Below are 27,705 nucleotides of genomic sequence, written 5' to 3'. Positions count from 1 at the left end.
CAGACCACTGTGAGTCCCAAAGACTTCCTTTCCAGCTAGTCTTTGGAAAATAATGAAGGACGGAGGTGGGTCTGTGATTAGGTTGAGTTTCCATGACCATCTATAGTTGGTAGTGAGAATCCAAGTATGCATAAAAGATCCAGTGCTGCTCTAAATATTGCATTAAATTACAGAAATGTGAATATCCAGAAGATAGAACATAGGAAACCCTACTCCCAGAGACATCTAAAGCATGAATTAGATGAAGTCTGCCAGTCTTTGGGTCATCATTTGTGGTTGTTGAATGTGATGTTAGTGTTTTCATTTTTGCTTTCAAAATGCTAAGATACTCCAAAGACTAGCTCCTGTAGAAAAAGATTGCAATCTGAAGTTCTTTAATTCCTAAATTGACTGATATAGGCTTACCATTTAAAAGGAGACCCAAGCTTATTTCTAGCTCAGGGAGAATATGTATACAAGTATTATTTTAGGGTTCATGAAACTAATCAATAGTCTATATAGCTTAATCAGTGTTCCATCTATATATTTTATTGAAAATATAATCATTAATTTGTGAGCCATTTTTGTTGACTAGCAGGTATAATAGATGGTTTTAATGAATTGAGACAGAGGCTGATCCTTTACTCCATTTATTGAAAATAAACCTTATCTGAACAGAACACGTGCACCGTTAACATGGGTTACTTTAAACTTCATTATGATTCTTGAACATTAACTCCAGGATGGTTAGGGGAATCTGACCTTAACAAGAACACCCCTTACATTTATACCAGCACCTAAATAAGTATGGTGAATTTCCCGTTTGCATTCAATTGCATAGGACTTAGTACGACAAAAATATGTGTATGTATTCTTATTCCCTAGAACTCTTACACATATGTGTGTGTTAGTTCACAACATAGTAACTTCTGAAACTTGACCCCACTGTACTTGACTTTAGAGTTATTTTTGTAAGGTGACAGTACTTTCTAAAGAATGTGTATTGCTGTTAAACATTAAGTCCTTCAAAAGTACTAAATGTGGTAGAGAATATATACAGCAAACATGATTAGGCACTTCCACAGCTTACATAAACAGTGAAATTTCCATATTTGTATATATTTCCATCCTGTATATATTATTCCATCTGTTAGCCTACCCTGAGGCTTCATTTTATCACCCTACTTGTCCCGTAAAGTTTCTTGAGATTCTTATCGAAAGAAACAATGAAAATGCTAATTAGTTATATTTTTCATCATAATCTTTTTTTGGTGCTGAAGGATCCCTCTCCCTTTTCTGTTTCTGCTTCTGTACTCTTCTTCCAATGAGTTTCATTGCCCCAAAGCTATCATTTTTAGGCTTCTAATATTGTTTTCTGTTCACAGGGCCTAATAACTACTTTTTAATGGATTCTGTTTACCTCAGAGGCAGGCATTTTGGAGAATTCAGCTTATATTAGGGCAAGATTAAAAACTTCTATGTGACTTTGGGGGCTTCTTCCCTCAGAAAATTGAAATGGTTTAATCTTCTGACTGAAGGAGGAATCAGGATGATTCCTTTTGAAATGAGACACTTGGGATTCCAAAGGGATCACAAAAGAAGACAGTCCGGCATGCATTTAAATGCAGAGACAGCATATTTTATGCACATGATTATTCTAGTTCTTTTAATTATTTTTTTCAATCTGCTTACACAATGGCTGCCTAACCAAGCTCTGGAAGTAGAAGTTCCACTGCTCCAGTAAAATTAGCCATTGAGGACAAGTTGTACATTCATTTTAAAAGGTTCTTTTTAAAACTTAAAACTTTCTCCATTTCATAACTGATTTCAATAATGATAAACTCCATGCCCAGAGGAGTCCTTTCATTTACGCACTTGCTCAATTAAGCATACATTGCTCATGTGCCCTTAATACCTACACAGATTAATGGGGGGACACAGAGTCATCTTTTCAAAATATGACTACTACTGTTAGATAAAGATAGAGGAGGAAGTTTGAGGTGGTTTAAATTTGGGTGGTCATATATAAAAAAATTAAAAGAAAAAAGTTGCATTTTTGTTTTGGATGTGATTCATTTACAAGTAAATACTTGTCTCTTACAGGACAGCTTAAAGGAGAGCAGTCACTAGCTGACAGAAGAAACAATAGTCAGAGAACGCAGTCATCATCTGCAGCAGACTTCCCTAATGTAAGCAAGGTGCAGAGAAGGCACTGTGCTAGGAAGCTGAGATATAAGCTAGGTGGCTGGGAAGACAATTCAAATGAGCATTTTCTTCATTTTCTTTCCTCCTCTGACCTCCCTGGCACTTTACCAGTATTTCTCTTCTACATCCGCCACTACCTGCCTTGTGTAGTTATTCCTACATGAACACAGTGTATCTCTGGTACTGGACTTTGAGCCCCGTGAGAGCGACCACTTGGGACTGCCTGAGCAGGTATAATACCAGGAGGCATGTCTTACAGCAGGAAACACATAACAAATACTTAATGAATGAATAAAGCAAATGACAAGGCAAAATAACACATGCTAAGGGGATCCTTGATCAAATATCATGTCAGGGAGAACTTCTTGGGCCACCCAGTCCATATTTTTCCCCAGTCCTCACCTCTCAACCACTCATATTGCTTCATTTGAAGTCTTTATTGCTGCCTTTCATTATATTCAATATTAAATTATTTTCAGTGTAATCCAATACTGTGTAAGCTCTTTGAGAGAAGGGAGTTTGTTTGTTTTACCCACTGCTGTGAAAACCTCTTCATTTTAGAGCACTGCTTGACACAAAGTACTCAGTAAATATTTGTTGAATAAAGAAATGAAGAACTAAGTTTTTAGGGAATGGTGATGAGTTTAATTTTAGACTAAGACAATGACAAGTCATCCAGATACATTTAATACACATCCAAACACTAGGTCAAAGCATCAAGTCCCCTAAGGGCCTGTGGCCCCTGACTGATAGGCCAACATGATGCTACGTGTTGGTGTGGCTTTTGGACTCTCAGTAGTGCCATGCTCATTAGCGCTTTAAGATAAAATCCTATAGTTCACATCCAAGGACTAAGATTAATTTCATGTATTGAACAACTTATTCTTGTTTATATAGCATTTCAAGCTATATAAACAAGCAGTTCTCCAAAGGAGACTTATTTCAAACTGGCATTTGAGTGGGATGCAGGGCCCTGGAAGAGCTGAGACTGTGCAGGGAATCTTCGTTTTAGAGTCCTGGACTCAAGTTAGAAATCGCAGGACTTCACTGCTATCAACAATTGAGGGACCTTAGATCTCTGTGCCTCACCTTCCTCCTCCCGGGATAGAGGAGAGGAGGGGTGCAGAGGTGGCTGGCATGGATGGTCAGATCCCTTCCAGCTCTAGTGCTTCCCGATACTGTTACCATCAGTGAGGAAGGATTCGGTAGTCTGGGGAGTGGGGCAGAGGAGCAGGGTGATCATGCTCTTAACACAGCTGCTCTGGAAGCACGGTTCTTCACCTGCCCTGGTACCTGGTGATGGTTCTGTTAGAAATATTTAAAGTGCTTCAGTAACAAATAAATAGTTTCTGTAGCCACCTCTAGAAAAGGAGTGAGCATTATGGTTATAGTACAAAGTCATTAAACTTCTTTCTACTCAACTTTATCATCTACTGATAGAAGATACCAACTTCTGTCCACTCAACTGTCATATGTACATACATGAGTTTTACACTTCATGATTTCTCTCCATCCTTTGCTCATAACTATTCACATTTTCATGACTGAATGTCAAGAAGCCCATTTATCAGCAGTATTGCTGAGAAAAAAATACATAGAATATTGGAATGTTGGTTTTATTGCAAAGATTATTATTTTTAATACTATACCTGCAAATATTCTTTACTGAATGTCCACATGGAAGGATTTTATTTATCTCACAATTAGGCTAATCAAGCAGCTAATACTAACTTAGAAATAATTAAATGAAACTCCCAAAAAGGCACAGTTACACTTTAAGTAGATAATAGGACAATAGAAAAGATATTAGAAAAGATACTGTTTAAAAGCAAATGATAAAATCCTACTTAATGTAATGAATATAAATTAGCCTTAATTGTGGCTTATTGTCTCATTTTCAAAAATATCATCTCCTACTTTGTGAAAACATAAGTTATCATAACTTGAAGCCATTCATTCCATTAATGCCATAGTAACCTTCCCTTATTTTCCTTTTTTCCAAGTTAAGGAACATAAACATAATTTCACAAGATTTCTGCATGTTTTTTCTAAGTGCAAATCGTTTTCATTACATCAATTATTTCCCTCAGAAATATGTGAAAGAATAAAGGATAATATTCACAAATATGACAGCAATAATACATCTGTTACTGCACCCAGTAAAGTATATTATCAAGACATTTAATAATTAAAAGTCAGCAATCTTTCAGATACATTTCCAGTAATGGTCACTTTTCCTAATTGATAGAATACAGAGGAAATTAAAATCTGGGGTTGTAAACTGAAATAGAATATAAAGTGGGTTTATTCCTATAGTGTGCTGTTCTTTCTAAAAATGCAAACAAACACAAAAAGCGCAAAGCCTCCATGGTATCAGCCAAAAATTATCTCAGCTCCCCACTAATAGTATAAAAACTAGTCCTACTGATCAGCCATTTTAATCGTTATTTCAAGATAAAACACTCTTTCTTTTACAAAGACATTGTACAGCTAAAGATGAGAAAAGGCTTCAGGAATGAAGCAACAACTCAGAATTATTTGAATGGGAAATGTATATCAGTTAAGATTTTTTTAGCTACATGTAGCGCAATGCCCAGGCAAGAGTACTTTAAGAAATAATCATTTATTGTGTCTTTTAATAAGAACTCTGGTGTTAGGCAGTTCCAGGGTTGATTTGGTCGCTTAATAATGTTGTCCCCTTTTCTGCTCTGTCTTCATTTGATGTATTGGTGATATCTTCGTTTAGGGTTTTAAGATGACTACAGCAGCCATAAGTATCATGTCTTTGTAGAACAATTTCCAAATGAATGAAGAAGGGCAATTCTTCCCATATGTCAGAGAATCGCAACAGATCACCAACTATTCTGGTGGCAAAAAATGTTTTGCTTGCCCATCTGTAAACCAATCACTGACAGAAACAAATGGGGTTACCATAACTAACAGACCACATATTGGTTTATCTTACAAAACACTGGCTGGATGCCACTTTTTAAGAGAAAAACACTAGCCCATAACTGAGCCACACTGGACTTCCTTAGGAAAGAAGAAAGGGGTATGAGTGTGGAAAAAGAAAGCATCAATATCTGCCACCAGAATTGAATAGGAGCACAATTTTTCACCTGAAAACTCTGATTAAATTCTGGCTTTTAACTAACCCTGGAAGTAGAGAAGCTGAGGAAATTATTTCCTCTCCCTGCAATCTGAGTCAAGTTTTAACCCTAGCACCAAGCATAGTGCCTGTCATTCAGTACATGTCTGATGAATAAACAAAGTCCTACAGTTTGATTTGCCTTCTCTGATGATGACCCTGCAAATGATGGAGGTTGACCTTTAGTTTACTGTGGATGAGTGTACTGTTGGTATTGCCTAAACAAGTCAGCGAGAGGACACACTAATAACGATGAGGGTCCCATGCACTCTGTAGGATACAGGGTTGAAAGCTGTCAGTGGAAGTCAGAAGTGCTTTATCCTCTGTGAAAAGGGACAGCAAGAGAACTAATTGGAAAGATGCTGGTAGCATCTTTACAGTCAGTGCAAGAAGCCAAACACCCAAAACAAATGTGAGAAGTTCTGTGTTCTGAGATACTTAGCAACAGGAATAAATAAAGCATTAAAATGATATCAGAACTGGCATTTAATATATGTACAACCTGAATATGTATAACATAGTAAAGATATAAAATGCTTGGAGAAAAGAAGATTAAGGCATGTGAAAATTTGAGGCTAATGCTCTAATCAATGACCAGATCAGATGAGCAGAGTTCTGACAAGAGTTCTGACAAAACTTAAGATAAATAGAGGATAAGAACTCTGAATAATCAAGAAGTTAAATCCCTCTGAGTTTTCTTTAAGAAGAAAAATAAATTAGAAGTGGAAACAGCACTTCAGAGATTCAGCAGAACTGGGGTCTGAAAGCTTAAATACAGACGGAGTAATGGTAGGAACGGTGGCGTAAATACAGATGATTCCACTGCAGCTTGTATAAAACGCCCTTGTCCTTTTTCTTCTTTTTTTAATCTTGCTCTGGCTTCTTACTTGAGCTATTGTGATAACAGGGGCAATCTCCAAATAAAGGTTTTATATGGTAAAATAGTTGTAATAAGAAAATGGAGTTCTTCATTATCACCTAAAAGCAAAAAAGATACTGCTGATTAACCAGAAAGCCTCTGTCAAGACAGGCCTAATTCTGTACAAAGGATTGAACAGTGTGTGCAGGCTAGCATGGAGTAGCCTTGCACCTGGATTCTGCAAATACAGCAAGTTCATCTTTGCTAAAACACATTTCATGAAGTTCAATTTAGCACACTGCATTTCACTGCCTTGGGCCTTTGTGGCTTAAGCAACTACATGTAAATAGAAGTTATTTTCAAGGAGGTAGAGATTTACTTTTAAAAATTACAAGAAGCCCTTCTACAATATAACAGGGTATGTAAATTTCCCTCTTAGCATGAAAGCTGTAGCAGATTGGCTAATACTTTTCACCTCATTCCCACCAGCTTTCATTTTTAAGAAGTCCGAGTTTGTGCGGTACAAGCCAACTTTCAGCCACCCAGGAAGTTACATACTCTGGATAGACCTTACGTGTCTCCAGATAGTTAGTCTGGGCAGACTGTAGTGGACCTCACAGGAGATCTTAAGTCTCAAAAGCAGTGCACAGCAAGGCCCTGAGACAGCGACACAGAGGAGTGCCGATAAAGGTAGGGTCTCTGAGTATGTCTAAACCAAGACTGAGAGAAAGATGAGACGCCCTCCTTCCAAACAGGGAAGATCACCCCTGCAGATCTGGTAGGTAAAAACTGAGCAGTTACCTAATCTCTAAAGTCACATAAGCTCTGAGGATTCTTCAGAGTCATTAACCCTGTCATGGTCCAATATATACACTCATGTAGAAGTCTGTCCAGGTTCTCACAATACTTCCTTTCTCATCAGATCACATGTATAAAGACCATCATCTGACAGTGCGTGTGGGACACTGTGGCACTAGGAAGCTGATATGATGATATCAGACTCCGCAGTGTCAGCTGATGGAATTTGGAACTCTGAGACAAATGCACGATCACACAGCTGATGACACAAGTATCCATATTCGAGCGTAGCCAACACTGGCTGCCTGAGCCATGTGTCACCACAGTCTGGTTTCATTCAACATGTGGTGTCAACTCCTTATCTGCTGGCACAAAAAACAGTTAATCTCTATCCTAAAGCTTTATTTGAATCCTGATAAAATATAATTTTTTCTATATAAGGGAGAAAGCTCTTTGAAAAAGCAGTTGCTAAAGGAACATTCTGACCAAGCCAATTTTTTTTGTACAGTCTTTCCTGCTAAGTAAAAAGTGTTATCACTGATGCAGAGAGAACTTGTTCCTTCCCCACTCCCCTGGGGGTCAGAGCTTGTTCTATTAGAATCTCCTTTTAAAAGGGAAAAGAAGCAAGAATTCCTAGATCTCAGAGACCTTATTCAAGAGACTGAAAAGATGAACCATCCCGCTCCTCCCCACACGCACTCCTGTACATTAAGGAGAAAGCAGTTAGAAAACTTTGTCTCTAGTAAAGGTCAAGACATGAGTCCCTGAGGGATGTAGCCTGAAGGTGCTTTAAATCAAACATGATTGCATTTCTGGACCCCCACATAAGAATATCTGGATTCTAGATTATGATTAAATGGTAAATCATAATAGGCAGTATTCTAACCAAAGTGTTTTCATAACAGTAAGGGCACATACATACATTATAGTTAGGAAATCCTGAAGTTCCCTTCTTTCAAAAATATCTCTTTTGCTGTTGAGCCTCAGCTTTCAGCTATTTGTTCTTTTAATAGTAAAATAAGGGCAGACAAAATCAATATTGTTAAATATGGAAAGCATTCAGCTTCTAGTCTGGACTATGTGTCTGAACCCCTATTACAACGTGGAGAACACATACCTGAATCTCAGATTCAGACAAGTGCAAAGATTAATATGGCTTTCTTAAAAATTAGGGCTGCAAAAACTAACGCTATACTATGTAACAGATATATTTATCTCTGAGTTTTTATCTAATATGAAAAATGGACCCACCTGTCAATTTAGGGAAGACTTGGATAAATAATACCAGGAGTCCACAACTTTTTCTATAAAGCACCAGATAGTAAACAGTTCCAGCTTGGTAGGCCATACATTGTGCTGAAACTACTCAATTCTGCTGTTGTTGCATGACAGCAATCACAGAACATAGACAAATGAGCATGTGTGAGTTCTACTAAGACTTGATTTATAAGCACACAGATTTAAATTTTGTACCATTTTCATGTTCCCTGAAATATTCTTTTGGTTTTTTTCAGCCATTAAAAAATTAAGAATGTTGTTTAGCTCACAGACTATACAAGAATGTGAGGCTCCTGAATCCACCCTTGGGCTATAATTTACCAAACCTTGCCCTGTAGATGAAAGTCTTCCCAGGCCTAGGAGATGCTACGGATTGTATGCATCATATAGCAATGAGCAATTCATTATCCTTGTCCTTCACCTTCTGAAACCCATGTCCATCCACCTCAATCTTTCTTTCAAGACTTCATCTTGAGTCCATAACATAATCCACGAGGAAAAAAGTTTGAACAGTAAGACTCAAGCCTGGTTATGATTTTAAAAATAGAGCTACCTGCACCGCTGTGAAAATACTTTTTTGTAAAGATCTCTTTTTATAAGACTGACCACAAGGAAGGGACGTCTGACTTCCTGTATGCCAATAGCCGGTTCCCAAATATGAAAAAACAAATAAACAGATTTTTACATATGTGATGGATCCACACGCAGCCTCCACACAGCAGTCCTCTCCACCTGGTCCCGCTGCTGCTCCGCCATCTTCCAGGTGCTTTAGAGAACTGTAGCACTGTTACGGTACACATAGAGGTCTCTGTACGACAGTCTTACCTTATGAGAAATGGGACAATGAGCTAAAAATGCTCAGTAGTGGGCCTAAAAACCAGTCGTCTGTGTGCAATATGTCATTGCACTTTCACTTTCTGGACAAAAAAATGTGGCAAAGCATACAAGATAAAAACATTCAACAAGCACCACACAAGATACTAGGAAACACTGGTACTGTTTTCTTTTTGTTTGTCACCAATTTTGAATCACAGGAATAATAGCACAAAAAAACCCTGAATACTCCTTTTTAAAATGTTGATGCCCCAGTTACATACACTGAAAGAGGTGTTTAATTTTCTCTTTGAACTGAAATGTTACCAGCTCAATAACCTAATTTTGCAGTTTGCTATATTTTGTCTATAAAGAGTATGGGTCCAAAGTTACCATCTGTATAATTTGGACCTAATATTTACTTGAAATATATATAATAAATCCCAAATCATAAAAATTTATGATGCAGGTTGCCCCTCATTTTATTTTTGGATCAATATTCTGGCTTTGCAATTTTGATTTATATGAAAACTTGGTCATAAATCATCACTATCCTTCTCTTTAAATCTACTTGGACAATGTATTTGAAAATTGCAATAACATGCTTCTTTGCAGCATGGAATTCGTGCAAATTGACTTCATTTTACAGCCCTGTTTTTCCTCCTTAAGGCCAATAAAAAAAACGAGGGCATGGGATTAAACAACTTTTTAATTTTGGGAATATTCTCCATTAAGTAATGCCCCAGAGCATCCTTTGGCTAAGCAGCAGGATTCTTGGTCCTCTGTACCAAGCAGGAGAGTGGAAGAGTTCAGTGTCCACTTCTAGCATCTGCTGAGGAGTGTGCAGAAGTTCTAGTCCGATCAGTGATCCTGCTACCTGATACCTCTAGAACTTCTTGGCACCATGTAAATCACAGCACAAATCTTTCCGTGAGATTCTGGCATTAGAAAATGTTTCTTTTTTCAATGAAAATTTTTTATTAAAAAATGGAAATACTGTTTATTTTCAGTGACACGCAAGCATTCAGTAAACAAGTATGTGCCCGGGTGCTTGTCCACGAAGAACTAATATATCATGGAAGTTTAAGATGCGCAGAAAAATACCTTCTTTAAAATGACTTTAAATGTGTTTTATTATTTTAAAAATACACATATGTTACATACAAAGATGATTTTATGATCTTTTCATGTAATACTTTAAGAAAGGAAAGAAACCCACAAATAATTTCCAGAGAGGTTTTGACACTCAGCAGTTAGTTATTCCCAGGTGTCACTGAATGGGTGGTCTCAGGGCAGCAGGAAGAACCAGGGGCTTGCATAGACTTGCAGAGCCACCAGAGCTGCAGTGACATGATCCTGTTTGCATCACCTACACCATCATCTTTGCCTACCCTCCTACCTGCTGTGGATCAGGACACTGGAACTGTGCATGAGAAGCAGATAGGAAGAGGAAAGTAGAAACACATTAAGCAGGGCGAGGGTCCATGTCAGAGTCACAGATAATAAATTCTACTTCCCACAATTGCATTTATCCAAATGAGAAATATTTATTGACCACTTCTGTGTTCCAAGCACTGTTACAAGCCATAGACAACAACAGTGAATAAAACAGACAGAAACCTCTGCCTTCATGGAGCTTGAACGTTAGTGTGGGGAAGGACAAGTATGGGCAAAATAAATAAGTTAAATGCACAGTATATTAGAGGGTGATACAGGCTATAGAGAAAAAGAAAACAGAAAATGAATATAAACAGTGTTAAGATGTGGATATTGAAATTTTAAGTAGTGTGGTCAGGAAAATCCATATTGAGAAGATGGCATTTGAGTAAAGGCTACAGCCTTGGATACCTAGGGAAAGAGAGTTGCAGGCAATTGTAAGAGCACAGAGGCAAGAGCATGCCCGGGGTCTGTGAAGAACAGCAAGGAGGCCACGATGCCAGTATGGAACGAGGTCAGTGAATTGACTGGGTACCAGACAGTGTATGGCCTTCAAGACCATCCCAATGGCTTTGGTTTTATCCACAGTGAGATCAGACAACCCTCACCCACAGGGTTTTAAGCAGAGGAGTAACGGTCTAAAACATTTCTAACAGCTGCTCTATCAGGATCTCTCTGGCTACTGGACTAAACTGGACTATGAAGGACAAGGCAGAGGCAGGGAGACCAACCAGGAGGCTATTCTTATAATCCAGGAGAGAAAGATGGGGGCTTGAACCAGAGTGCTGGCAACGGAAATGTAGAGAAAAGATTGGACAGTAAGTATATTTCAAATGTTTAGTTGGCATGGTCTTCTGACACTGCTTTATACTCAGACAGTGAATGTAAGAGAAAGAAGTCCAGGTTTCGGCCTGAGCACCTTGAGGAATGACAGGGAATGACAGCATCAGAGGGGAGGATTAGGAGAGCAGTTTTGACCTGTTAATGTTGAGATGCTCACTACACATCAAATGGATGTGACCCTCAGGCAGTCAGATATGTGAGTCTGGAATCTAAGCCTGGAGGTGTACATTTGGTGTCATCTGAGTATAAATGTTAGAAATCTGGTCACTAGATAGGACCTCCAAGGGAGCAAGCATGAATATAAAAGCCAGGTGACTGCAGTGCATAGGGGTTGAGGCAACACGGAGACTGAGAAGCAGAGGCCAATCAATAGGAACAAAACCAGGAGAACCATAATGCCAAGGAAGGAAAAGGTTTCAAGAAGGAGCTTGTGCTCAACTGTGTCAATGCTATGAATGAGGCCAGTGAGATGAACACTGTGAATTGACCTTTGGATTGAGCAATTTAGAAGACCTTCAAAGGAGCAGTTGGGTGAAGTGGCAGGAAGAAAGTCTAATTGGACTGTTACAGAGATACAATGAAAGGGGATGAACTGGAGATTGTGTTACTTTCAGTGAACACAGGAGAGAGATAAGGAGGTAGCTTGAGAAGGAAGTGGAGTCAGGAGAAATGTTTCTTTTGCTTGTTTGGTGGTGGGTACAGGGAAGAGAAATAACAAGTGTTTGTGTAGTCACATGGGATGTGTGTGTTTAGGCCATGTATTACATGAAGGTCAACAGTCACCATATCTGACCTCCCCTAAGGGTGACTTCTGAAATGATGCCCATGATGGTGCTCTGGGAATCAGTTAACTCCAAATTCCCTATTATGGATTTTTGGTAGTTGATTTTATTTTTCTTGTCCAGTTTCGTTCATAAAATAGTCACTTACTATGAGGAGAAATGTTACACTAGGTTATGTTTGTGTAATCTAGTGACATAAACACACTGACAGGACCCAATCCCCCTGCCTTGGCAGGTATGGTATATGAGGAAAAGAGAGTTCCCAGGCACAGTCCTTTAATAAAAAGTTAATTTTTATTTAAGTTAATCTAAGACTCTAAGGCCCCCTACAAAGAATCCATCCCCTCTAAGGTTAACCAGAAAAGAATTATTATCCAATAAGTGAGTGTCTTGCTGTTTGTCACTGCTGACTTCTGTTGCTCCAGGGCAAGAGTTCTTACTTAGATGGGGACTTTAGTTCTCTATTCTGTCCAAGCCCCAGGGCCTGGGGGAGACCTCAGCCCCTGCAGGGCATTCCGTACTGTGAAGCTGCCTCAGCTCTGCTCATTACCATGAAACTCTTGTGAGGGAAGAAGCTTTATTTTCTATTGAGTGGCTGTAATGGGGTTGAACATAGAGTTTTGGGGCAACCCACTGTTTTGAACTCCAAAGTACATTTTTCCTCCAAAGGAACAAAGGAAATCCTATTCATTTAATCAAAGGAAGAGTAAAACAATGAAAATCTACTAAAACAACTACTCATAAAAAAAGAAAAGGCTGATGAAGCATAATGAAATAGAAATATGTTAGCTTTCAATATTTATTACTAAACTTCCTGATCCTAGAATGTTAAAATATGGAAATAACAACATTCATACATTTATCAATCCATCAATACATAAATACATTTTCTATTAATTTTCTGAGTTCTACTCCAGCATAGTTTATTTTTGTGTTTATGCTTATAGACTGGAAAAAGGAAAAGATATTAATAGTACTATTATTCACTCTCATACCACCATGTACTTCTGCTTTATACTTAACACAATTTTTTACATTCTCTCTGTCCTACTTTGATTAATGTTTGTCTCTCTTATTAGATGGTAAACTGATGAGAGCCAGGATTATTTTCCCCCTTCAAGGTACCAATTAATCTTCAGTGCCAAACACAGAACTTAGCAAATGGGAAGTGGTTAAAAAAGTTTTTCAATAGACAGGAATAAAGAACAGAAAGAAGGGGAGGGAGAAGGAGAAAGTGGGGGACGAGGGGATGAAGGAAAGAAGTAGGGAAGTAAAATAGCTTCACAGATGTGCTTATGGCCTGTCTAGCTCTGTTAGCTATTTTATACTTGCTACTTCAATTAATTGGCTCAAAGAAGAAACAATTATCATTCCTCCTTTACAGAAGAAAAAACTGAGACTCAGAGACTCAAGTGGCAAAGGGCAGCTAGAACGTTTTCCTGTTTAAAGATCATGTGTCTGACTCGCTTTCCTGCTATCCTGGGACAACAAGGATAGCAATAAGAATGAGAAAAGCCAGAAAGAAAATAAAAATGCAAACATTTGAAAAGAGACAAGATTGATATCCTCTATTTTCCAGGAATTTCTCAGATCCAAGTCTTGGCAATCCATGTCGATACTTCCTTTCCCAAGCCCATTTGTGCCAGTGCCTCCAGCTTGATGCAATTATTGTCTGCATTTCTCAAAACTTGAAGAACTTTGTCTCCATCTCCTATCTTTACACTTTGGCAGGGAAGGCCCATCCCAGCTTGATATTTTAGGGTACAGCCCTTCATGTTGGACACCCCTTTACCTAGGAACAGTCTTCACAGGTGGTCTTTACAAAGTGTTGTCCTGTTCATACAGACTGTACAGTCTGATGTCTGGGATTAAGTCAGGGACAGTCTATAAATAAATAATTACGACTTCAAAATCCTTTCTTCACTTAACATAATGCACCCTCAAGATCCATCCATGTCATTGCAAGAAGAATTGGCCAGATACAGACCCAAGTTGGAGGATGACTGTCTCTTACTACCTAAGCCATGTTCTAGACAATGACAAGTCCAAGCTCAGCTGCCCTCTGTCCCTGCACAACTATAGATAATTTTTCCATAATAATATTGCACAGACTCTAATTATGAAAAAGGCTAAATCTAAAATGAGTTAAAAGGACTACCGCAATTCTATTTCATGATGATTTTCTACCCACCAAGAAGCCTATGTGCTCTGTTTGCCCTTGTCCTAGGCTGATTAATTGATGACAGTGAAGTTAATTCTCAGAATTGGGCATGCTCAGAAGTCACATGAGTTACTATTCCTAATAAGAAAACCTCCATGAAATGCAACTTTAATGTGCAATCTAGATTACCAGTGTTCCCCAAACCACCTACCTTTGCAGTTATACCAACTGGCCCATGTTCTACTGGGCCTACCTTTGCTCAAGATTTTCCTCCAGGCTGAAGGGGGTACCATTTAGCATCCTTGTCTTCTTTCTCAAACCCTACCTAACCTTCAAGGTCTAGTTTAAATCTGATCTCTTCCCATGGAATTTCAATAGCACTTTTGGTCTCCCTATCACATTTTAGCACTCATTGGAAACTAATTCTTACTTCCCAACAAAGTGTGCAAATTCCTCAGGGATTTAGTTTGTCACCTATGATTGAGTACCACGATGCTTAACACCTGAGGAAGCATAATTTCGTTTTAGAGCAGTAAAAACAGAAACAAATATCAGTTCAAACCGTGTATATCCCAGAAGTTTTCTGCCTTATTGATTCACTTTAATTTTAAGAAATAACAACCACATGCAGGAAAAGTGTGTTTCATTCTAATTATAAGGATGGGAATATTTGACAATAGAAAATATGCTGAATGTAATGTTTTATGACTTCTCTGTTGATGAGATGGTGAGACTTTCCACTTTATGCCAGACATATTTTGTGAGAGAGTGCTGGTATAGTCTACCACACTATCTGCTGCTTTTTAAGAAAAAGAAGAATTAGGCTAGGTTTAAATTAGCATGTTTTTTTTTCCCCAGTGAAGATTGTTTAATTAACATTTTTTGCTTAGAAATACAAGTCTTTCACAGTGTAGCACAGAGAAGGCAAATAGTGACTCTGTGGCATCTTACTACACTGATGGGCAGTGACTGCAACAGGGCATGGGGGGACATGATAATATGGGTGAATGTAGTAAGCACATTGTTTTTTCATGTGAAACCTTCATAAGAGTGTATATCAATAATACCTTAATTTAAAAAAAAGAAAGAAATACAAGTCTCTCAAACATTTATGTGTAGATGATGTCAGAGTGATAAAAAAATAATGAAGAAAATATATATTCATTCATAGGTGGAGATAATTTAAAGAAGGGTAAACTGCACTACTCCTGAATACTTACATTTAAAATTATTACTGTAATAGAATAATCCTTTTTTCCAATTTTATTGAGATATAATTGACATACAACCTGCACACTTCCAAGGCGTGGAATATGATTTGATATATGTATACATTGTGAAATGATTACCACAATCAGTTTAGTTAACATCTATCACCATACATAGTCACAAATATTTTTCCTTGTGAAGAGAACTTTTAAGACCTACTTTCTTAGCAACTTTCAAATATACCATATAGCATTGTTAACTATAATCACTGTGCAATACGTTATATCCCCAGAACTTATTTATCTTCCAGCTAGAAGTTTCTACCTTTTGACTCCTTCACCCAAATCTCCCAGCCCTCCATACCCTGCCTCTGGCAACCACCAATCTGTTCTCTGTTTCTAGGAGTTTTGTTGTTTTAGAATCCACATATAAATGAGATGATACAACATTTGTCTTTCCCTGTTGACTTACTTCACTTAGCATAATGCCTTCAAGGTCTGTCCATGTTGTTACAATGGCAGGATTTGCTTCTTTTGATGGCTGAATATATATGTATATATATATAGATCACATTTTCTTTCTTCATCCACCAGTAGACATTTACATCATTTCCATGTCCTGGCTGGCTATTGTAAAGAATGGTGCAAAGCAATGAACATGATGGTGAAGATACCTCTTCAACATAGGGATTTCATTTCCTTTTAATACATACCCAGCAGTAGAGTTACTGGGTCACACAGCAGTTACATTTTTAACTTCTGGAGGCCCCGTAGTGTTTTCCATAGTGGCTGCACCAACTTACATTCCCAGCAGCAATGCGCGCGAGAATTCCCTTTTCTCCACATCACCTCAGCACTTGCGTCTTTTTGATGATAGTCATTCTAACAGGTGTGAGGTGATATCTTGTGGTTTTGACTTGCACTTCCCCAATGATTAGTGATGTGAGTATCTTTTCATATGTCCCCTGGCCATTTGAATATCTTCTTTGGAAAAATATCTGCTCAGGTCCTTTGCCCATTTTTAAATTGGATTATTTGTTTTTTTTTTGCTATCAAGTTGTATGAGTTTCTTACATATTTTGGATATTAACCCCTTGTCAGATGTGTGATTTGCAAATATTTTTTCTCACACCATTGACTGCCTTTTCATTTTGTTGATAATTTCTTTTGCTGTACAGAGGCTGGTAGTTTGATGCATTCCTACTTGCTTGTTTTTTTATTTTGTTTTTCATGTTTTAGGTGTCATATCCAAAAAGTCATTGCCAAGACCTATGTCAAAGATGTTTTCCCCTGTGTTTTCTTCTGGGCATTTTATACTTTCAGGTCTTACATTTAAGTCTTTGATCTATTTCAAGTTAATTTTTGTGAGTGATGAAAGATAGAAGTCCTGTTTTATTCTTTTGCATGTGAATATCCAATTTTCCCAGTGCCATCTATTTACAAGGCTGTCTAAATTAGCATGTTTTTAAAAATTCTCAAATGTGTATGCCTTCAAGTGAAACTATAATGAGAAAATGACAAGTCCATGTGTGAACTTAATAAATACATTTACCGATGATGCTAATGATAACAAAAACAGCAGTGGAAATGGAAATTTCATTTTCTTCAGCTTACCCACGAGGCCTCCACTTCTCTCCCCTCTGCGTTTAAAGCCCTTGACTCATTTATTTTTAGTAAAGTTGGAGATGATATAAGATTAATCAGAACACATACGGAGTATCTCAAAGTAGAAGAACACTGAGTAGTTTATAGATGGAGGTTGATTGATTGACTACATGGCCATGAGTGGATTGTAAAAAGAGGTGTAAAATGGAATGCCAAAATAAATCAAAGAGTCAACTAATCCTTATACAAGGGGGAACCACAGGCTACAGTTCCATGTCACATCAATCCTTTTATTTAATGTTTCAATGGAAACCACTTCTGGGAGCATCAAAGAAGGCATCCAGCCAGAAATGTCATTATCCTAAGAACATTTCTGTTCCATAAAACTGCCTAACTCAAATTGTAATTTACCTTTAGAAAAACCTGGTTTCATTTTTTCCTGGACAAGTCAATATGGTGTTATTTTCCATGTAGTTTGCAGACATTCTTTGTTGGTACTGAATAGGTAAAAGAAAATCATTTCACTATATATTTTTTTCCTCAGCAGAAACAAATTTGGGCTGAGCTGAAAGCTAAATCAGCATTTTGTTGAGTTCCAAAGCCAAGTTTAATTTAGCCATTCCCACTGCTCATTAAGGGTGGTCTACAAAGACCCCAACCCAATGTGTATTATTTTGATGGATGTATATTGTGACCTCTTAGGTCATTTTTCCATATTAAGTGGCCATATTGCAAAATTGTGTGGACTGAATGGAAACTCTAAACTGTCTTGCTTGACCAGTAAGTAAAATGCTTATAGATTATCAAGCAAACATAATTACTTAAATATTTGAAAAACTTAGCATCATAGACATTTGCAAATAATGACATTATCCTTTAAAAAATCTTGATATTCTATTTTATAAAACTTTGAACTGCTGAATCACTGGAAGTGTTATCATTTTCCATAGGAAGAGAGTATATATATATATTCAGGGGATCAATCTTCCCTAAGTACTGAATAATGGGTGAGTTTGCCTTCTAAATACAGATATGGTTTATGTGTTTTCTCCTTTCATACAAGATTACTGTGAAGTAAACTAATCAAAGGATAAGTTTTTATACTGCAACCAATAATTTTTGCATTACTTAAACTAAGCATCTTTCCAGTGTTTATTTTAAAATGCCAACCTCTAAAAAGTTAACATTTTTTTTCTCCCTAGATGGGTAAAATAATTCCCTTTTAGATTTATCTGGGTGTGAGAAGAATTTTTTATTATAATTATTTGTTTTACAAGCTAAAGAAAAGCTCTAGGATATTTAAAAAGAACACCAAGATACCTCATATAAAGAGTCCCTAGTCTGATATGCTAAACAGGTTTTAACAGCTTTTGCAGAGTATAAATTTTTCCTCTATACTCTAATTTGTAAGTCATGCATGCAGTGATATACAGATTACCCTTTAGAGAGGTTTCATAAAAACATGAGAGCATGTAAAATGCAAAAGAGTAAGGGAGCCATAGATCTACCTCAGTGGACCAACTGTAAGAGAATGAAAAGTAGAAGCTGAGAGGCTAATGACAGGATAATGGTAAGAACAACAATCAACAAAGCTGTGAAATATAGTTAAAGTGGAAGTAGCCTGCCACTGAACAATGAAATACAGTCAGCAGGGCCTGACATTGAAGAATTATTTTTAACATCATGTATCAACTGCTCTCAAATAAAGTAGTGGACATTTTAGAAAAAAATAAAGAGCTTTCATTTATTGTTTATGCAATTGTGGGAGTCGATTTTTAAATGCCATTATATTTATGCCATGAAAAAATGTCAAGGAATAATTATTTAGATTACCCATAATTCTCATATTTTAAGGAAGTATATTGGGTTATATGAACTTACTTGGAAAATGTATTTGGAGCCCCTTTGTTTATCACAGAACAGCTACTGAAGATTGCTTAAAGCCTGTGATGCGCTCAGCCAGGCTGCTGAGCTTACATTTCATTTCTACTGCTTGCTTGTGATAATATTTGAGATGATATACTAAACCTCTCTGTGGCTCAGTTTCCCAGTTTGTTCAACAACAACAACAACAACAACAATAATAATAATAACAAATCTTCCTTATAAGGCTGCCTGGCAAATATGCTCTCAGTAACCAATAATTATTCATGATTCCCGTGAGTTACGAGCTAGTCCACATACTATCTCCACCTGAAATAATAAATGAAGTCATTCATGCATAAAATCACTCAACAAATATTTAGTGAATACCTACTGGTACCAGGCTATAGATTAATTGACTAGATTTTAAAGTGAATGCTAATGTCAGACACAGTAAGTAGGCTAGATTCCTAATCACAATTTCCCTGTAAAAGGAATTTGGTACTGGAATCTGATATGTATTTCTCTGTTACCACCAAGAAAACTGTTGTGTTCTTTGGGCTCAAAAGAAGCAGAAACAAGAAAGTACTACTATGATTCTTTTGAAATTCTTTCCTACGTATTTCTTTTATGCAAAATGTCTCTGAAATTAGTGGGAATTTAACTTATACAAAAAGACTAGTTGAGATGGGAGATCATTAAGGTCCAGCAAAGAAAAAATGGGATGATCTCAGTGAATTATGTATCCAAACTCTGGCTCTATTTGCAAGTATTGAGGAAACATTTATTCATTTATTCAAAAGAATTTCTTGGCCTCATTTGTATGAAGCACTGTAGTAGATTTAAAGACACAAAGATAAACAACCCAAAGCCCAACTCAAAAGGAACTAACAATGGAATGAGGATGATTCATAAGTAATTTAATAATTACAACACAGGGTATAAAACGGAAGTAAGACCTTGGTGTTATGGGGTCAGAGAGCAGACCCAGAAGGGGGAAACCTCCATTAATTTCCAAGCAGAGATGATACTTGAAATTTATCTTAAAGGATGAATGAGTTTTCCAAGTTCAAGAGAGATAGAAAGGAAAATGATGCTCTCACTCAAAAGGGAGAATACTGCCGGAGGAGAAGATGGAGGAAACAGCTTGACATTTAAGATGGGTGAGTTCAGTCCTAGATTTGAGGATTTTTCTTTAACAATTACAGAAATACAACTCTAAATTTCAGAAAATAGAATGTACAAACATGAGTCATCAGAAAATAGGTGGTATGTGAAGAGAGAGAAAGAAACTCAGACAGAATCCTAAGAAAAACAATGTTTTTTAGGCATGGTACAAGAAGAGAGCCAAGTGAGAAGTTGGGTTTTTGTTTTGTTTTGTTTTGTTTTGTTTTGTTTCATTGTGGAAAAATATTTTTGTTAACAAAAGAAAAACATTTAGTTAACAAAAAATTTAACAAGTTTCACTTAGGAAAATCTACTTAAAAGGAAATCACAGTACACAGTTTTAAGTCAAGGCCTCACCAATTCTGACATTAAGTGTTAGTGATATGTCTTAATTTTCAGAACTAACTTTTTAAAAGCTTGCACTTAACCTAAAAAATTGAAATTGAAATTGAGAATAAGGGGTGGCTACTAAGTTGGGAGATCTAGGACAGGAACTCTGCTGGAAGCAGAGTCAAGGGAGCTTCGGGTATGATATTAAAACCAGTGGCAAATACCAGTGTTGGTCAAGAATAATTAGACCAGGAAAGCCTTATGAACGTGAGGGTATAGAGTTTAGACTAATCTTTCATGAAGTCTCTCTAAAGAAAAGAAGATGAATAGGATAGTAATGAACATTGGGCAGTGAGAAGAGGGTTTTTTTCTTAATGGAAATGTTTTGATCACATGTATTTACTGCAAATAATGAGCCACTTGAAAGGGAGAAGCTTCATCTGGCAGATTCATGTAAGGCTAATTAAACTTTCGGAAAGAACATTTTTCTTTAAAAAAAATGTTTTAGAAGAACATTTGCAAAGTTATCAGTATCCATACTCTTTCCCCCTGGGCAGCACTGTGCCTTACTGAAGCTATAGGAGACATTATCGCAAACAGAGTGATAGCCTGTTCAATTTCAAACCACATTTTTATTTCCAAATCAGGACAAGATAAGTAAGCTATCTCTTCGTTTTTTCTTTGTTTGAAGTCAATATTCCATTTGGATATGCTATTACAACCATGACAAAAATCATAATTAACACATCATGGCCCTTCTCAACATGCAAACTTTTGAGCACTTAAAATAGAAAAATTGATGTTTTAGAAGTTAAGATAACAATTTTAATCAACTTGGCAGGGTCCTTAATGAAGCAAAAAAATTTTGAAATCACTTTTTCAGTTCTTTAGATGTAGCACAAAACTGTCCTAGTATGGTTAAGATTCATTTGCTCATTAAATATTTATTGAATGCAAAAGTACATAGGTTTCTGCAGAGTCATGAAGGGGGAGACAGTAGCTAATGAATGTAATGCTAAACATAAAACCACTTCTGCAAAGTCTATTCTGCATCAAAATCTGTATAAAGATGAGTTTTGACCATGCAACTTAAACTAGATAAAAGTGTATTTGATCCCTACATATAGGAAGAATAAAGATAGGAAGTAGAAGCCTGTTACGGAATTTCCACAAAGTCTTGACAGATACAGACTCCTTCCAGATCACTGCTTCCCTGTCCTTAGGATGTAACCCTTGTCCTCATGGCCAGAGAAAGTGGCTAGCATTCCACCCTACTACATTTATACTCCTGGCAGTAGATGGTAGAAAAGGAAAAATGAAATTATTTCCTTTCATTTTTAAGGAAAGTTCCCAAAAGTTCTTTCCTACATTTTTGCCTATACTTCACTGGCCAGAGCTTGGCCGAATGGCATTACCTAGCTGAATTAATACCAGGGTGAATGACTGTAATCCATAGCTAGAAATTAGTGTTCTAGTTCTATCACTCAGGAAAACATGTATTAGCTATATTGGCTATGTAGCAATTTCTGATGCATGGTAGCTTTCTCTGCCACATGGTTCCATTCATGATGAAATTTTAAAGCTTCCAAAGCTCCTTCCCTGCCCAATGGGGGATAGAACAAGAAGTGAGATAGGGACTAGGTGAATTTAGGATAAAATTAGGATGGCTAATTGTCATGTTCTAGAGGAGTATTCATCTTTCTAAGTCGGTTGCCTGGGGAGTTATATTCATTCACTTAGTGATTGTTTATCTTAGCTCTGTTAACACAATTCCAGTATAACCATGAAAAGAGTAGAAAATTAGCCTCAAATGTGGATTGTAGAATCTAGATGTCGTAATTTGTCCGGGGATTGGGGGCTTAACTGGCATTATTGAGAAACTCTTGAATGGCTGATGTCATAGAGAAAGCATCTGAATGTGAGTTAGTTTTCAAACACATGCCAATTTTCACTGGCACAGAAGCTGGACACACCATCACCGCCACCAACTGCCTATTAAATTAACAACAAAATAAAAGCAGCCCCTACCCTTCATCAGCAACTTCCTTCAGGAAATACCCAAGGTCAGTGCTTTTCCAGTCTTACTGCTTCGTGACAGGAGTCAGCATTCAGCCACTGCCCTCCAGATGGTGATACCCTGGACCCTGGCAAATTGCCCTTCGAAGATTGTGAACTCTAATAGAGAATAATTACCTGTCTATTGACAGATTTTTTTCACCCTTTGTAGTAAAAATAATTGGGAACAATGTGGCTATGTTGACAGAGTGTTTGGCTGCCAATTTCTTCTTTTTGATTACTTCAGGTGGAAAATGATGTGCGCCCACTCATCTGCTTTAACATGCAGGACAGTTATCACAGAGCACTAGCCCTAAATTGGGGCCTCAACTCAAGAAGAGGAGAAAAGAAAGTGCATCTCCCAAGTGAGAAATTGGATATTTACTAGAGGTATGAGGCCCGTGCAGGAGGAAAAGTGCTGACACACTGCAGGTGGTACTGGCTGCTCTGTGGTGTCAGCAATGTCACATCAGCAGGTCAGATCAAACTTGCACGGTAATCAACAAGGGCTCGGACATGGCTGGCACAAAGCCAGGTGCACACCGAATCCCATCTTGTAGCTACATAAAGCCACTTTATTTCAGCACTAGTCTAGCACACTTGGATGTCTCATGAAATATTTGACAAAACACTATGTTCATTTTAGGAAGCCATACACATCTCTGATGATTTCCCTGGCATCTTTCTATAGTCAATAATAAAAATAGCGATTGTTAACACTTATTGAACTTTTACTGTAGACAAGCACTATGCTAGATTTATATTCATTTCATCTCCTGATAATGGCTATTGGCCAAATACTATCCGGTCCTGTCTACTTTCCTTCTAATAGAATCCTGAGTATAACAAAGGCCTAGATAAAGAACATTGCCTTTCATAACCCCTATCTGTTTATTCTAGAACAAAAATTAGTATCAGTGTAATCAACCGTAACATAGTCAAGAAGCAATTTTTAGAAAGTCACATTCCTATAACATCAGAATTTCATAATAAATTCTGATTTATTTTTGGATGATGTATTATTCAGTATGGAAGAATTCCTAAGATTTTTTTTTCCCTAGGGGCTTAACTAAATCTTCTAAATCCTTGAACTTCAGTTTAAAGTATAGAACAGATTCTTAAATCTTAAAGCTCTTATCAGGTGAGTTGTTTTTCTTATGATGTATTTTTTCTTCAAAGGCTATTACTGCTCAATGAGAATATTCACAGCCCTGAATATTTATATACCAAGATTTCTGTTGAAGGAATATTTAAAGGCTATTGACCAAATCATTAATTTCAATGGCAAGCCATAATCATTTCACAGTAAGAAAAGAAACACAAAAGCACAACATGAGCCATGTCTAAATGCCCACATTTTTTACCTTATTTGTTAAACTTCAACAAAATTGGTGAAATATGTGTTAATTGTAGTGAACCAAGACCTCGGTTAAATCCTGCTTTGTCCCTTGTCATTTAGGTGACCTTGTGTAAGTTACTTAATTTATCTAAGTTTCGTCATCCCTGTGTATATCTTACTATGTACGGATTAGAAATAATGTATGTAAAATACAGAAGGTGCTATTGATAGCAAGTATTGTTATTTTTCTAGTTTTTAAATGAACCAAATGACATAAAGAGTAGATTCTTTGAAATGGATTTACATGTGAAATAAAAATTAAAACACCTTTTAAATGAATATTTCAATTGCTTTAATATTGCCTATTAATGATCTCATTTGGAATAAAAAATATCAATTATTAGATGTGAATTTACTAGAGGCCATTAGTTTTTATCCAGGCAGAAACAGCATAAGACTATGTCTGGGATTCTTAAAAACTCTCAGAATAGGTAAAACTTAATGGGAAGAACCCAGGATTCCCAAGTTCTTGGCCGGGCTCAGACACTTGTTCTGGAACCTTGAGCAACATCACTTCTAAGAACCTCAGTGACCTTAATGTAAAAATGTGGGATTGAATTAAACTATATGACTTTCAATATCCAACAATCATGTATTTAAAATCATGTCTAAATTCATAAGCAGAAATGAATTCCTTTGGCTCTAGACACTGACAGGCAATAGAGTATAACAGAAAGAGCACAGAGGTTAGAGTCAAAGCTGAATTGCCGTCCAGCTTTACTTTCCAGTTACATGACCTTTAGCAAGTTTCTCTGAGGCCACCTGTTTTCTCACTTAAAAAATATTGGTGATAACTACCTGCTGGGATATTGTAAAGAGTAGACGTAGTGCAGATATTCAATAATTTGGCTGGCATTTAATTTATCATAGCTCTTATTTTCCAAAGTCCTCCAGTAAAATGAAAATTCATTGAGAAGAATGATTTTTCAGAACATGTTTGGTTGTCAGGAACAGAGGGCCACTTACATCCCAATAAATGAGAGGTGTGAAGCAATAATGCGATAAAGTAGCAAATCATTACCTGGCTTTCAAAAGAGAGGATCTGGAACTGGGAATCAAAAAGGAATAAAGGTCTTTCTGCACATGTGATGTGTGTCCACTATCTGAGCATGTGCTCCATTTTCTCCTTCTCTTCTCATTCTAATTCTAATACGCACAGCTCCCTGGAGCCCCCTTCTGCATCTCTTGTCTCACACAGGGCTCCTTATTTATTTATTAACTTCTATTTCACTCCCAGCTATGGGACAGAGGGTGCAGCCAGAGGGTGGGGTCATACAGTTCACTGTCTACCTCATAGAATTAGGTCATAGGAAGACCCTTTGCAATGGGCACATAACAGAGCCTAGGACCCCAACAAAACACTCGTACAAAAGGCAACATAAAATGCTTGTTATTACCTTAATATTAATATTCTGATGATAAGATATATAGAGTTGGAGTAGGAGATTGATACAGCTTCTATGGAACCTGAAGCTTTTATTAATTTGAGGCCCCTCTTTAAGAACAAAAATTAAGTTACAAATGCAAAAATTTTAGAGAGAAGTAAATACTTATTTAGAATTAGACAAAAAAAGTAACAGATTTTTAGAACTATTTTAAGAAAGTTGAATAATAATATAAATGTCACAAAATCCAGAAAGTATTTCTATGAATTAATTGCTCAACCCATCTATAATACCTTTCCCACATTTCTAGGTTGCATACGTGCTGCTCACCTCTTTGCATAATAATAATAATCCATGTATGATTCTACTCTAAAATCTCCCAAATGTTTGGTGCAACATACCTGCATCATCAATTCTATCCCTGACAGGAGAGAACTTGTCTTTTGACTTGGTATTGATTAGAACTGAATTCTTTGCTTACCAGTTCACACACCTGATGATTGAAAAGAATTTTCCTCTGATGAGTTTCTGGCTAGTCTGGGAGAAACTTACCTATTCCCAGTATCAGATGATTTAGAACTCATTTACATATTGATACAGACTCTAGTCTTGGAGATTTGGGTCCAACCCTGGGAATATGGCACAGAGGATGGTAGATGTGTTCCTGGAAATAATTCCTGCTGCACCAGGAGAGTATAACAACAACTATTCAAGGAAGTAACTGCAAATCACCTAAATGTAGCCCACTAAAATCAAACTAAACATATGTCCAACTTAACCCTTTAGCCAGATCCCCAAATACTCTGACACTCTTTCCCCACAAGGGAAATATGAAGCAGGGAGAGTTGAAGTGCAAGCAGACAGCAGCACTCAGCTAGGGCATAAAATATCTTTTGCTCTGGAGAATTAAACACATATATCCATGACCCTGTGGACTCAGTGACAGGAGCCCTGAAGTTCATGCTTTGTTAACTGCCTCTGGTTGGGACAAACAAGGGACTGCCAGGCACTCAGGATGCTGCCCAGGGATGACATGCCAGCCTGGAGGAGAGGGACACTCTTCTATCAGCTCAAGTGTTCTGGGTGACCAAGGAAGGACAGCTCTATGTCAAAAAGCTAGTGGAGTGACCCCAAAGACCAGCTTAACCTATTACAGTATTTTGCCCAGAAATCGTTCTCCGTTTGTAGCCTCGCCCAGATGTCTGTGCTTTAGTCAAGAACGAGCTAACTTGACCTCAGACCTGGGATTCCACCGGGCAAGATGACACAAGAGACCATTTTCAGATAAAAGAGGCATATGGGAGACACTGATTGCATGACTGGAAGAAAGGGAGACAAAAGTGGCAACTCAAAGAGAAGAAAGGCACTTTTTTTTTTTTCATTTTCAGAACAGTTGTTAAAATCAATGACATGTGAAAGAAAACTAACAACAGGAAAGGAAGGTCTTCACTAGCTCTCTTTGAAGAAAAGGCTATTGTGCCCAAGGAGAAATTGCTCCCACAATACAATGCAACAAAACTGAGTCAATAACATACAGATTCAGACCAGCCTCCGAGGTAAATTCCTTAGAAATTGATATGTGTGTATGCAAAGAGCTATACCAAGGGGAGGCAATTAACAAAAAGGAACTGTATTATGTACCTAAAGGTCAGATAAATATCACTGAGTGAGTGACCATGTTGATAATGAAATTTCTTGAAAAATATTCCCATGCACACTGCCTAATGTGAACAGATGGGAAGTAGTAGGTGAAGATCACCTTATAGACTAATAGCAGCCTTTTAATAATGATAAAGGCTACTCATGTATCCCCTACTTACTATTGCCAGTTCTGTGCTAATGTTTTTCATATGCATCATGGTCTTCATAGATGCTTGTAAGATAGGTATTTTCATTTCTTCTCTCTTCCAACTCTTTTCCCAGTAATGTCCTACTCATCTATGTCTCAAATTAACTATTTCACTACCCAAAATAAATTAAATCTCAACAGCCACCCCCAAATTTATTTTGCAAGATATCCTGGTCTCTCTTCATAGCACTCATCATAATATGTAATTATGCATTTATTTTTTGTTTATGGGTTTAATTTCCCTCTTTCATTTTACCTTGTAAATTCCATGATGGCAGAGAATCTACTGCTTTCCTCAGAGTATACCAGTAGGCTCAATAAATGCGAGTTGATTAAATAACCAAATAATGAGAAAACTGAGGTTTACAAAAGTTAAATAAGGCCATGGATAAGCGGCAGAACATGATTCAAACCAAGCTCTCAGTGCCTTAAAGTCCTTGGAGTTAACCACTATCTTATCCTGTTTATGCCAGCTAGGCTACCTAATTTTCAGGGCTAGAGCAAAATAGAAATTTGAGGCCCCTATTCAAAAAGCAGGAAA

At 37.2% G+C, this 27,705-nt stretch overlaps 1 protein-coding gene and 1 long non-coding RNA gene across 2 annotated transcripts in view; one reads left to right on the top strand and one right to left on the bottom strand.

Moving 5' to 3' along the window:
- KCND2 (potassium voltage-gated channel subfamily D member 2) overlaps nt 1-27,705 on the top strand; it is a 476,314-nt gene that overhangs the window by 405,264 nt on the left and 43,345 nt on the right. The window lies entirely within an intron of this gene.
- LOC140850070 (uncharacterized) lies at nt 4,347-8,058 on the bottom strand. Its single transcript, XR_012132811.1, has 2 exons — nt 6,993-8,058; nt 4,347-6,310 (listed from the first exon to the last, which is right to left on the bottom strand). It is a non-coding gene; the product is annotated as an uncharacterized lncRNA (long non-coding RNA).

This window comes from Manis javanica, chromosome 6 (assembly GCF_040802235.1).
Source record: "Manis javanica isolate MJ-LG chromosome 6, MJ_LKY, whole genome shotgun sequence".
Taxonomy (NCBI): Eukaryota; Metazoa; Chordata; class Mammalia; order Pholidota; family Manidae; genus Manis; species Manis javanica.
Note: the sequence above shows the minus strand (reverse complement) of the source record. Positions and strands in the feature narration are given on the sequence as shown.